The following is a 12786-nucleotide window of genomic DNA, read 5'->3' on the forward strand; positions in this document are numbered from 1 at the left end:
CAAACTGAAAGGGTAGAGAAGTAAGACTTTATCATGGGCGGGAAGATCCACTCTAATTAAAACAATGGCTCAAGCTTTACCTACATACACAATGTCTACTTTTGACATCTCTACTAAGGTGTGTGATAAGTTAGATGCTCTGACTAGAAAATTTTGGTGGAATCCAAAAAACCCAAATCGAAGTTATTTGGCTTGGTTGGCTTGGGAAAAACTATGTCTACCTAAAGGAACTGGAGGGATGGGATTCAGAAAGAGAAAGGATTTTAATAAAGCTCTATTGGCTTAACTTGCTTGGATGATTGCCTCAAAAAGGGACAGCTTGTGTATGAACTTACTAAGAAACAAATACAAGGTCAGAGAGAATTGGGTTCAAAGTGAACTTTCAAAAATGCTTCCCCAATTTGGAAAGCAATTGAGAAAACCAAACCCCTTATTGCTAAGGGAGCTTGTTACCTTGTTGGAAATTGTGCTTCCATTAACGTATGGGTGGACCCTTGGCTAGATGGGTTTAAACCAAATCCAAAGGATGACTCAATTCAAGGAAACCCTTTGATGGTGTCTAACTTGATATCTATCGAGGATCATTGCAGGAATCTATCTCTGCTAAATAAGCTATTTAATTTTGAGTCAGTTGAAGCCATCCAAAAAATACATATTCCTTTGAGGGGTAAAGTTGATAAGCTAATCTGGGTTCCGAACAGCAAAGGGGCATTTTCCGTGAAATCTACATATAAGGCTAACCAAGACACTTCTTGTGGAAGTTCCATAGTGCAATGGCAAAAAATATGGAAGATCAAAGCTCATGACAGAATCAAAATGTTACTATGGAGAATTTGGTCCAATGTGTTACCAACCAAAAACAAATTGGCAATAAGAATAGGGACATCTGATCCAAACTATGTGTTTTGGGGCAAAGAACCTGAAATAGCAACTCATCTATTCTTTCATTACCAAGTAGTAAACGCCATCTGGTTTGGCTGCAGTTAGGGCATAAGAACTGATAAAATGAATATTGCATCAAATGAGGACATCTTCAAAGTGATTTTGAACTTGGATGAGCTTAGTACACTTCAAATGGCAGTCACTATGGAGGCTATATGGCATCTCAAGAATCAGGTTTGGCGTAATGGCAGTGAGGTGAACATCATTTTTACCATATACAATATAGAAAATAGAGTAAAGGAATACCTTAATGCTTTGGACCATGAGCAGGACAATGATAGGAGAGAGGAATTGACTTCATGGATTCCCCCTCCTAAAAACTATATAAAACTAAATGTGGATGATGTTGTGTCACAAGCTTTCACCTTCTTAGCTGTGGTAGCAAGAAATGAGTTCAGAGAGGTGTTAAAGGTATGGGCTAAAATTCATGATTTATGCACTCCTACTCAAGCTGAAGTAACTGCAATTCTGTGGGCTCTAAGCTTGGCTACCGCTGAAAATTGGTGCAACATCATTGTGGAGAGGGATTCAAAAATATGTTCTGATGCCTGGTCCAAAGCAGAAGAACCAGTAAATTGGTCCATCTCCTCCATCATTCGTGATGCTGTTGACATGAGTGTATCTTTTGATAATTATGAGTTTTGCTAATTAAAGAGATCTCTAAACTTAGCAGCCAATTCAGCTGCTAAATATGCTATTGCACTTAAATTATGTTTCTTGTGCAATAACTGTAATTTGCCTCCCCCTATCTTGAAAGCTTGTAGGCAAGATGTTTGTACCTCCTGTTGTTCTAATTAATCTAATGAAATGGCAGATTATCAAAAAAAAAAAAAAATCATAACAACATGACAAACCTTATTTGATATATGATCTAGAAGTGCTTGAGTTAGCCAAGGCAATTATCTAGATCCCAGTAGTCTTATAATGGATTAGATAAAGAATTTGGATTGTAATCAAATTAAAATTAAATAAGAATTATATGGATTTTGTACGACACCGAGATCCCAAGACCCATATAGACCGTGGGCCCAGGCCCAATGGAACAACCCCATTGCCCTGAGCCCTTCTTGAAACTTCCTTCATGTAAAACAAGTTTTGGGCCTCGGATCCTGAGAAGTGTTCGGCATAAACGTTCCCGAACAAACATATGAACCCTGTCCGGGCAAATCACGAAATGCTTGGGAACAGCATTACCGAGCACCATCAACTAAGCTGGAACCAAGTTCCAAGGCCATAATTGTTGCATCCCACTCTCACCTAAACACCCACTTAAAATGGATAATATTGGACCTTCAATTGCACTAGCGGTGGCTGTAATCATAATCTCCCCACTAACCTAAGCTATAAATAGCAGAAGTTTGGGAAGAGGCGGGGGTTCGAAAGGGGGAGGAGAAAAAACAGTCGTTGAGGTAGAGAGGAGGAATATTACTTTGAGTCTTTATGCCGAGATCGACTCAAAGTAGGAAATCTTGAAGCCCACTCTACAAATAAATTGTGAGCCCAAGTGAGTTCAAGCACAATAGTCTCATTTCTGGCACGCATAATTGGAGCCCACCGTGGGGCTCTCCTACGAAGCTGTGGTTCAACTGAAACTCAAACAAGGGAAATGTCCGAGAAGCGTTCAGGAGGGCATGCACCAAGCAGTTCCATAGGATCTTCTCGGGGATCGACATGGAGGGAGAAAAGGCAGAAACGGCGTGAGGATAGGGAGCACCCCAGAGGAGAGGAAAGGTTTGGATCAGGAGAAGGGTCGGATCAGACCCGCCAAACGGTTTCGGGTGTCTCGGTGCATAGGCAGTACGACAATAGAGACCGAGAGCTGGAGCGGTTGCGCAGATAGGTAATGGATCTAGAACTGGAAGCAAGGGGTCGACGCTGAGAAAGGGATCGCAACCGACGGCAAAGGAGAAATTGGGGCGAGGAGGGCTCCAGTCAATCCGATACACAACGATTCCAAAACCGATCACGCTCTCAAGAATCACGCCGGCACTCTTGAGAGACACGTCATCACCGGGACCGTTCACGGTCGCATGGGTACGATGACCGAGGGTCGGACTCGCCGGAGGAACGGCTGCCCCACAATGCTACCATGGACGCCATGAGCTAAACAGGCCCCTATGCCAAGTAGATTTACACGACCGCCATTCAATTCCTACGATGGGAAGACGAACCCTGTGAAGCATGTCAGTCATTACATCCACATGATGTCCTTGCATGCACACAATAATGCGTTGATGTGTAAGGTATTCCCCTCCAGTCTCGGCTCAACGGCCCTGAGATGGTTCAATGGGTTACGAAAAGGCTCCATTCGTAGCTTCGCCAAGTTGATTCAAGAGTTCGGCAGTAGATTCGTGACATGCAACCGAGTGCCACAACCGGTGGACGCACTACTTTCCATAAAGATGAAGGTCGAAAAAACCCTTCAGAGTTATGCCAGCCGGTACTGGGAACTCTACAACGAGATTGGTGGAGGAAATCAAAAGGTTGCGACAAGCACCTTCAGGATGGGGCTCCCCGAAGATTCTGAATTACGGGAGTCATTAACGAAAAGACCTTCCAAGGATATGAGGCAACTTATGAGATGCATTGAGGAGTACAAACGCTTGGAGGATGATCGGCTGCAAAATAGGGGGAAAGCTCCGTTACTCGGGAGATCTCGGCAAGGCGTTATGCAGGCAAGGCCAAAAAAAGACTTCAGGATGTAGGAACCAGATGTGCAAATTGAAGGGGTTAATGTGGCGTTCGAAGAGCCCGTGCACAAAATCTTAGATCGGATCAAGAACGAATCATTCTTTAGGTGGCCAAACAAAATGGGGGGTGACCCATCTCGGAGGAACCAAAACCTGTATTGCACATACCATAGAGACAAAGGGCACACCACCGAGCAGTGTCGAGTATTAAAAGATCATCTCGGGCAGCTAGTAAAAGCAGGGTACCTGAAAGAGTTTGTAGTAGACTCCACTGACCGAGAATTCGGCCAGGGTGTTCAACAGAAAAGGAACCCCTTCCCGCCACCACTGGGGGTGATCAAAGTCATCCACGCTGCACCAAGAGGTACAACAGTAGCTAAAAGGGTATTGACAGTGGCTTGCACGGAAAGAGATTCAGCCCAGAAGAAGAAGAAAGTTGAACAGCTGACCATCTCGTTCGGAGAAGAGGATTTGGAAGGGACGGTCCAACCTCATGATGATGCGTTGGTAGTAACAGCTCGGATAAATGGGTTCCTGGTGAAGAGGGTGATGATAGACCAAGGAAGTGGGGCTGACGTCATGTATCCAGACCTGTTCGAAGGGCTCAGATTAAAAAGTCAGGATTTGGCGAAATACAACACACCGCTGGTCTCATTTGACGGGAGAGTCGTGATTCTCGAGGGACAAATCTCTCTCTCGGTGGACATGGAAGGCAAGGAAGTTATAGTGACCTTCATAGTAGTCCGATCATTCTCACCGTATACTGCAATCCTGGGGAGGCCGTGGACTCACACAATGAAGGCTGTTCCGTCCACCCTCCACGTGAAAGTAAAATTTCCCACTGAGTATGGAGTCGCCGAGGTGAGAGGAAACCAACGAGTGGCGAGGCAATGTCTTGTCGCTGCGGTCATGTGGAAAAGTGAACAGCTCGGACAAGCGGAGCAGACCGATAAAGAAACTTTATAGCAATTACAGAAGCCCCGAGGGGAAACGGGGGCGGCCGTTGCCGAGGAGGTATTGAAGGTTAGAATTTTACCAAATACTGACAGATATTTCCAGATAGGTACAAGCATGAATGACCAAGAAAAGGTAGAGATTGTTGTTGTTCCTTTTGCAGAACGTAGACGTTTTTGCCTGGAGTCCGTATGAAGTGCCGGCGTAGATCCCAAGTTCATTGTCCACAAACTTAACGTAGACCCATCATTTCTCCCGAAAAAGCAAAAACCGAGAAGAGCATCAAAGGAACATGTTGACGCAGTGAACTTGGAGGTCCAACGGCTAAAGGAAGCCGGAGTGATAAAAGAAATATTCTTCCCGGAATAGCTAGCGAATACAGTGGTAGTAAAGAAAAAGAATGGTAAATGGAGAGTTTGTGTGGACTTTACAGACTTGAACAAGGCGTGTCCCAAGGATCCATTCCTAATGCCCAAGATTGACCAACTAGTAGACGCCACGTATGGGCACCTGAGGATGAACTTCTTGGATGCTTTCCAGGGTTACCACCAGATTGCCTTGGCGCCCGAGGATCGAGAAAAGACAGCATTTATCTCCCCGAGTGCAAACTATCACTACGAGGTCATGTCGTTCGAATTGAAGAACGCCTAAGCCATGTACCAGCGGATGATGACGAGGATGTTCCAAGAAAAAATTGGGTACACGGTTGAAGTATACATTGACGACATGGTGGTAAAAAGCAGAAAAGAGTCACAACATACGGAAGACCTCCGAGGAGTATCTGAGATACTCTGACCGCATAAATTGCGCCTGAACGCTGAGAAGTGCACTTTCGGTGTGGGGGCTGGCAAGTTCCTGGGTTATCTGATCTCTACTCGGGGGATAGAGGCCAACCCCGACCAAATAGAGGCTGTGAACCGTCTCAGACCACCAAGCAATCCCAAGGAAGTGCAAGTGCTTACCAGGATGTTAGCCGCCCTAAACCGATTCATCTCCAAATTCGCCGATCGCTGCCGACCATTTTATCAACTTCTGAAGAAATGGAAGGGGTTTCATTGGGACAAGGGATGTGATGAGGCTTTTCGAGAGCTGAAGGAATACTTGGCAAAGGCGCTAATGTTGACGGCCCCGGAGCTCGGGGAGGATTTGTTTATGTACCTCTCGGTCACCGACCATGCCGTAAGTGCTATGTTACTAAGGGACCAAGGAGTATAGATGCCAGTATATTACATAAGCAAAATCTAAGTAGATGCCGAGACAAGGTACCTGCCCCTGGAGAAGTTAGTTTTAGCCCTAGTACACGCCACTAGGAAGTTACCACATTACTTTCAGGCTCATACAGTGTTCATCCTCACCGAGTATCCATTGCAGTCACTGTTAAAGAGATAAGACTTCACGGGCTGAATTGCAAAATGCAGGACTCGGTTGGGTTCATTCGACATAAGGTACCGACCGAGAAGCTCGGTGAAGGGACAAGTTCTTGCAGATTTCATCACAGAATTCACACCTAAGAACAACAAGAAGGTAATCTCTGTAATGCAGAAATTCGCCCATGGAAGGTATTTGTGGACGGTGCTTCTAATGCTATGGGGGCCGGGGCTTTAAAGCCTCCAACAACGAAGCCGAGTACGAGGCCCTACTGGCCGGTTTGAGGGCCGTATTGCATCTGGGCGCAAAAGATGTTGAGATTTATTCAGACTCTCGGCTGGTTGTTTATCAAATCATAGGAAGCTTCGAAGCTCGGGACTCTCGGATGAAGGCCTATCTAAGTGCAGCTAAGCAGATTATCGGTCAATTCGGAACGGTAAAGGTGGCCCAGGTAGGTCGGTCACAAAACAAACACGCCGACTCACTAGCCACGTTAGCGTCATCCGCTACCGAGGATATGCCACGGCTAGTCAAAGTAGAGCTTATAAGGGAGCCAAGCATCAGTGTGAAGAGTATTCACGACCAAGCCAGAGTGGAGGTTGCCAAGGTAACTATGGCCAATCCGTGCTAGATGAACCCGATCATAGACTTCCTTGCCGAGGATAAAGTTCCGGATAATGAAGACGAGGCCAAAAAGATTCGTCAGGTAGCTCCCCGGTACTGGTTGTCTTCGGATCACAAACTGTACCGAAAGTCTTTCGCAGGCCCTTACCTTTTATGCTTACATCCCGAGAAAGTAAGCGAACTTCTGACCGAGCTACATGACGGAATGTGTGGCGGCCATGTTGGGGGACGATCTTTAGCGCATAGAGCGATGACCCAGGGGTTTTGGTGGCCACAGATGCAGAAGGATGTAGCCGAATATGTTCGAAGGTGCGAACAGTGTCAAAAGCACGCCTCTTTGATCCACCAGCCAGTAGGTCGTCTGAACCCCGTCAGCAGCCCGTGGCCGTTCGCGCAATGGGGGTTGACATCCTCGGCCCATTTTCCCGAGCAACAGGTAACCGCCATTTTGTATTGGTGGCTGTAGATTACTTCACAAAATGGGCGGAAGTTGAGGCCTTGGCAAACATCCGGGACATTGATATGAAAAAGTTTGTATGGAAAAATATAGTCACAAGGTTTGGGGTACCAAATACACTAGTTACAGACAATGGGCTACAGTTCAATAGCAAAGCTTTCCGGGCCTTCTGCAGTGAACTCGGCATTAAGAACAAGTATTCAACCCTGGCCTATCCACAAAGTAACGGCCAAGCCGAGGTTGTGAACAAGACGATTTTGAACGGACTCAAGTGGAGGTTGGACGGGGTAAAAGGGAGATGGGCTGAAGAGCTACCTAATGTATTATGGGCTTACCGTACGACCCCAAGAAGATCCACGGGCGAGACCCCTTTCTCTTTGACATACGAGACGGAGGCCGTAATACCAACCGAGATGAGCTTATGCGGTGCACGGGTCACGAGGTTTGACCCCGCCCAAAACACCGACCTGATGATGGAGCATTTGGATTGGCTAGAAGAATGCAAGGAGGCCGCAACCATACGGCTTGTCGAGTATCAGCAGAAACTAACCCAAAGATACAACCAAGATGTAAAGGGGAGGGAATTCAATACCGAGGAATTGGTGCTAAGAAAGATCCTGGGAAACATGCAAAACATAGCTGCAGGGAAGCTTGCTCAAACCTGGGAAGGACCGTACAGAGTTACCGCCATCACCGGCGCAGGGGCCTACTACTTGGAAGACCTTGACAAGAGGCCGCTTCCTCGGCCATGGAATGCCCACAACTTAAAGAAGTTTTATGCGTGACCATCCGTGTAAGCCAAAACTTGTATTTTGCTAAAGTCAAGATTATGAAGGAGTTGCTTGTATATGCTGTTTTCGATTCCATTATTGCACACCAAGAGAATTGCGAATAAAAAACTCTAAGGACAGAAACCTGACCCTTGGCTCGATCAAAATCGCCGAGCAGGTGGAAACCTTATCGTCACATGGGAATAAAAGGATAAGGACAAAAACATTATCCTCGGCCGAATCAAATCTCTAAGCATGTGGGAACCCTAACCCTTTACAAACATTAAATGCATTGTCACTCTCGGATTATCCAAAGCACCGCGCAGCAGGTTTTGGGGTATCATTCCATTCACGGTCAAAACACTGGCATAGTCTAAGCAAAACACACAAATAAATAGAGATTCATGCAACGAATTAAAACCAAAGTTAAATAAGGAAGCTGTTTACGGGTCAATCCCGCGAAATAAAGGAAATTGTTCGTTCACCACACCCCGGTGACATAGGCAAATAAACCATTGAGAAAATAAACTAAAAATGCAATAAAAATAAGTGAAAGCGTAAAAAATCAGACTGCAAATAATTAGCTGAAAGGCCGGGTCGGATTTGTCACTTCTTGCTGGTCGATCAGGGGGTAACGTGAGTCTTCACCGAGAAGATCCTGTACAGTGGGGATGCTGGTGGCTTCCAAGTCATCTGGATCGGCATAAGCATCAATCTGTTCAACCAGCTCCTTCATGCTTGTTGTTTCTTCCTTCTTAGCAGCAACCAAGGGATCCTGCACGGCAGTAACGGGACTCCGGAAGGGAATTTGGCCGGGGTCTCTCAGGTGGGAACCCTCGGGAACTCCCAATGCTTGAAGAGCGGCGAACCACCTGGCCTCAAAACCCAGCTTCCGAGCCTGGGCCACTACCGGTTCTGCAGATTGCTCGGCATCAGCAAATCCTTCGTTGTACCATTTCTACTCACAGGCCTCCAGGGCTGCCCTAAGGTCGGCTAGCTCCTCGGCTTGAGAAGTGTTGAGGCTGATGGCTTCAGCTAGCTTCACGTCCATTTCGTTCTGCTTAGCCAAAAGCTCTACACACCTCTTTTCCGCCAGCGTCCTATTTTTCTCCGCAGCAGCAGCCTTCTTCTCGACAGACTCAGCTGCCTTTAGTTTATCCTTTGTTGTTTTGGCCACTGATTCCCGCGCCCCCTTTTCGCGCTCGACTTCCTCGACAAGATCCTGTGCCCGGCCAGCCATTATGTGAGCCAGTTGAGCAACCTGGTAATCACAAAAGTTAGTAAGGAAGCAAAAGTAAATGTATGGAAGGAAATAGAGAACTAAAGAATTACCGCGATAGCGTGCCATTCTAACCGGCGCCCCACAAACTCCTCAGATCCCTCCTCAAAGGCATGCACGTCCTCGGGAAGAAGAAGACCCTCAACCAGGGACTGGGCAATACGGCCACTAGAGATGGCAATTTCGGCCCGACCCACGGGTACCCGGTCCGACCCGAACCTAATGGGCTGGATTTTACCCGGTCCGATTAAGAATAGGGTCGGGTATGGATTTTTAAAAAAAAAACCCGAAGTGGATCCGGGTCGGGTTCGGGTTTTATTGAAAAAACCCGAAACCCGCCCCGTTTAAAACCCGGTACCCTAAATTACTAAAATGCCCTTTATATATATAAACCTATAATTCTAACCTAAATCCCTAACCCGGTAATCCCCAAATCTGAAATCACTCAGCCTCCCTCACGCAGCTCTCCCTCACTCCCTCACGTAGCTCTCCCTCAACTCTCCCTCACTCCCTCACGCAGGTCTCCCTCACGCAGCACGCAGCTCTCCCTCACTCCCTCACGCAGCTCTCCCTCACTCTGACTGGCTCTCTTTTACTCCACAACCCATCTCCAGTCACCGGCTCTCCCAGTCTCCCTCACTCCGCAGCTCATCTCCAGGTTTGTGTCACCGGTTCTTTTTTTTTTTTTTTTTTTTTTTGTTGTAATGTTGTTGAGCTTCATTGTTTTTGTATTTTTAATTTTAAGTTTATGGGAGTTCAAAATAAATAATAATATGAACTGGGTTTTATTATTATTTTTTTTAATCAGCTTGTAGTTCAATAGGGTTTGGATTTTTTAAAAATGGGGTTTTGATGATTTGAAATTGTAGACATGTTGGCTAACCGTTTCTTGTCTCTGTTGTTTTCTCTGTACAGATTTGTGTTGGTTAGTGTGGACTGAGGCTGCTTGTGGTTTTGGGATTCCAATTAAATCCATTCTTTCTTCACATAAGGTAAGGAAGCTGAATCAAAATTTTGTTTTATTTTGTTCTTTCTGTTTTGATTAATATTGTTATTATCCTAACATTTATATCTAGTTCAGCTTCATTGTTTTTGTATTTTTAATTTTAAGTTTATGGGAGTTCAAAATAAATAATAATATGAACTGGGTTTTATTATTATTTTTTTTAATCAGCTTGGAGTTCAATAGGGTTTGGATTTTTTAAAAATGGGGTTTTGATGATTTGAAATTGTAGACATGTTGTCTAACTGGTTCTTGTCTCCGTTGTTTTCTCTGTATAGATTTGTGTTGGTTAGTGTGGACTGAGGCTGCTTGTGGTTTTGGGATTCCAATTAAATCCATTCTTTCTTCGCATAAGGTAAGGAAGCCGAATCAAATTTTTGTTCTATTTTGTTCTTTCTATTTTGATTAATATTGTTATTAACATAGAAATGTCAATGCTCTGAATATGCATCCCCACTTGTGTGGGTTTGGATCAATATTTTTTGCTGAACGTTGGTAAAGTATTAGGGCAAAATACTGCCTTAGGTTCCCTTCTCAATTTTTTTCCATCTATTTAGTTAAATAACCATTCAAATGGCGTTAAAACACTATATAGAATAACTTGAAGGCCATCTTGATGCTATTTGGAAATACATGGTGAATTCCTAAACTTTTTTGCTTGGAGAGAACAATGAGGCGAGGAGATTACTGAGGTGGTTGCAGTGAGTAGGGGATTGGGATTGGGTTTGGATTGGGTTTGGTTGCTTTTTGGTGTTATTTACTTTTGGAGCTAAAATTTAGTAATTTACATGAATTGTTGTTGCTTTGAGGAGCAAGAAAGTGTTTCAAAGGGTCAATGCCATAGGGTTTTGTGACTTTGTTTCATGTGATAACTTTGGTGTTTTCTTCATTTTTGCATAGTTTGTTTAATGGAAGAAATTGTTTGTTTTTTGTGTTTGTTGGGAATGCAGATCCTAAAACGGAGATGGAAGACACAAACACAACGGTTAGTAATCAACGGTTAGTAATTGTCTAATTTCTATTTATAAAATTAAAATTGTAGTTTTATATTTGCTAGTTACAATTTGATATTTCATTCTTTAATTCATTGTTGTTGTAGGTTCTTCAACTATGTCCGGAGATTGTACCCTTCAATCAATTCTTGATGATGGGGAGCCTAATGAAGAGGATGGGAGTTGTGTTACAATTATGGATGATTAAACATTTTGTATTAATTTAGTAGCCTTTTTAATTTCTTAAACTTGTTGGATTAATTTGTTGGTTTGTAATTATTTTAAGCCTTTTTAGCATTTTGTAATTTTTTAGCCTTTTTAATTTGTTGGTTTATGGAGGATAAGACATTTTGTAATTTCTTACACTTGTAGGATTTGTTTTGTAACTTTTTATTTTTGAATTTCTTGAACTTGTTGGGCTTTTGATACTTAGTTCTTGGACTTATTGGATTTATTTTATTTTTATGTTTAGTTGGTGATTTTAGTTATGATTTATTGATTTATAGATGTATTGGTGTTTGGTGATTTATTGATTTATAGTTATGATTTATTGGCTGCCCAATGAATGGGCTTGAATTGACTGCCTAATAATGCCTTAAATGGGCTTAAATTGGCTGCCCAATGAATGGGCTTGAATTGGTTGCCTAATAATGCCTTGAATGGGCTTAAATTGGCTGCCCAATGCATGGGCTTCAATCTGGCAAAAAACAACTCAATGGGCTTTAAAAAAAAAAAAAAAAATTCAGTTGGGCCAGATTTGGGCCCAACAGGTTAAACGGGGCCCGCGGGGCGGGTCTGGGCCCCGGAAAAAAAAAAACCCGATTAATATTAGGGCCGGGTTCTGGTTTTGGGTCTTGGCCCGCGGGTCGAGCCCGGGTATGCAAAAACCCGGCCCAAACCCGACCCGTTGCCATCCCTAACGGCCACCCTCGCCTTTCACCCACATCCGCACGCAGGCAGTTGAAGGCAAAGGCTTGCAGTCCAGCAAAAACTTTGGCTTCCACGTAGGGGCAGCTTGGGTGGAGGACGCAACCCCCAGACCGACCTGGGTCTGCTGATCGCGGATTACAATCCCCCCTGTTGGCTGGGGAGGAGTCTGAACGGCAGCATCACCCGGACCCAAAGATGGTTGATCGGCGACCCTCTGCTTCTTACGGGCTCACCCAGCTTGAGAAGAGGGCGGAGGGTGAGGCACCTGGCTCCAGCCCTGGGAAGGTGGGGGCTGCGTGGGTTGCCATGCGCCGGGCACAAAGCGGTTAATGGTCATAACCCTCTGTGACACCATGTTTTCGCCGGGTTAGTTATCCTCTGCTTCGGTTGCTGGTTGCTCGGGCTCACCAGGCGAATTCTCGGGCTGCGCCTGCTCTTGAACGGGGTCCTCTTGTTGGATAGCCTTGTGTGCTAACTCTCTAAGGCGCCGAGACACGCATTCCGCGGACTCGTCTCGCAAAGGGGCTAGCTCGTTTGCGCAAGTGAAGCGCTTTCCAAACTCCCTCGCCTCCCCGGTTGTAAGTTTTAGCAGCAAGAAGTTTGCGTAACGGACGTCGATGTATGACAGCAGGGGGCTATTAACTAGAAGTGCCTGCTTAAAGTTCTACCAGGTGGAGTAAACTAGCTCTACTCCGAGGATCAGGTGCGAGGCCCGGAGCTGTCCGTCCCAATGCACGAATATCTCGGAACGAAGGATGAAGTTCAAGTCTCTGACGT

At 45.1% G+C, this 12786-nt stretch overlaps 1 long non-coding RNA gene across 1 annotated transcript; it reads left to right on the top strand.

The window, feature by feature from the left end:
• Window positions 1–9996: 9996 nt before the first annotated feature.
• LOC126690856 (uncharacterized) lies at window positions 9997–11389 on the top strand. The gene is made up of 4 exons (XR_007644751.1): window positions 9997–10076; window positions 10366–10442; window positions 11038–11072; window positions 11187–11389. It is a non-coding gene; the product is annotated as an uncharacterized LOC126690856 (long non-coding RNA).
• The last annotated feature ends 1397 nt before the right edge of the window (window positions 11390–12786 follow it).

The sequence above is a fragment of the Quercus robur genome, chromosome 7, assembly GCF_932294415.1.
Source record: "Quercus robur chromosome 7, dhQueRobu3.1, whole genome shotgun sequence".
Lineage (NCBI taxonomy): Eukaryota > Viridiplantae > Streptophyta > Magnoliopsida > Fagales > Fagaceae > Quercus > Quercus robur.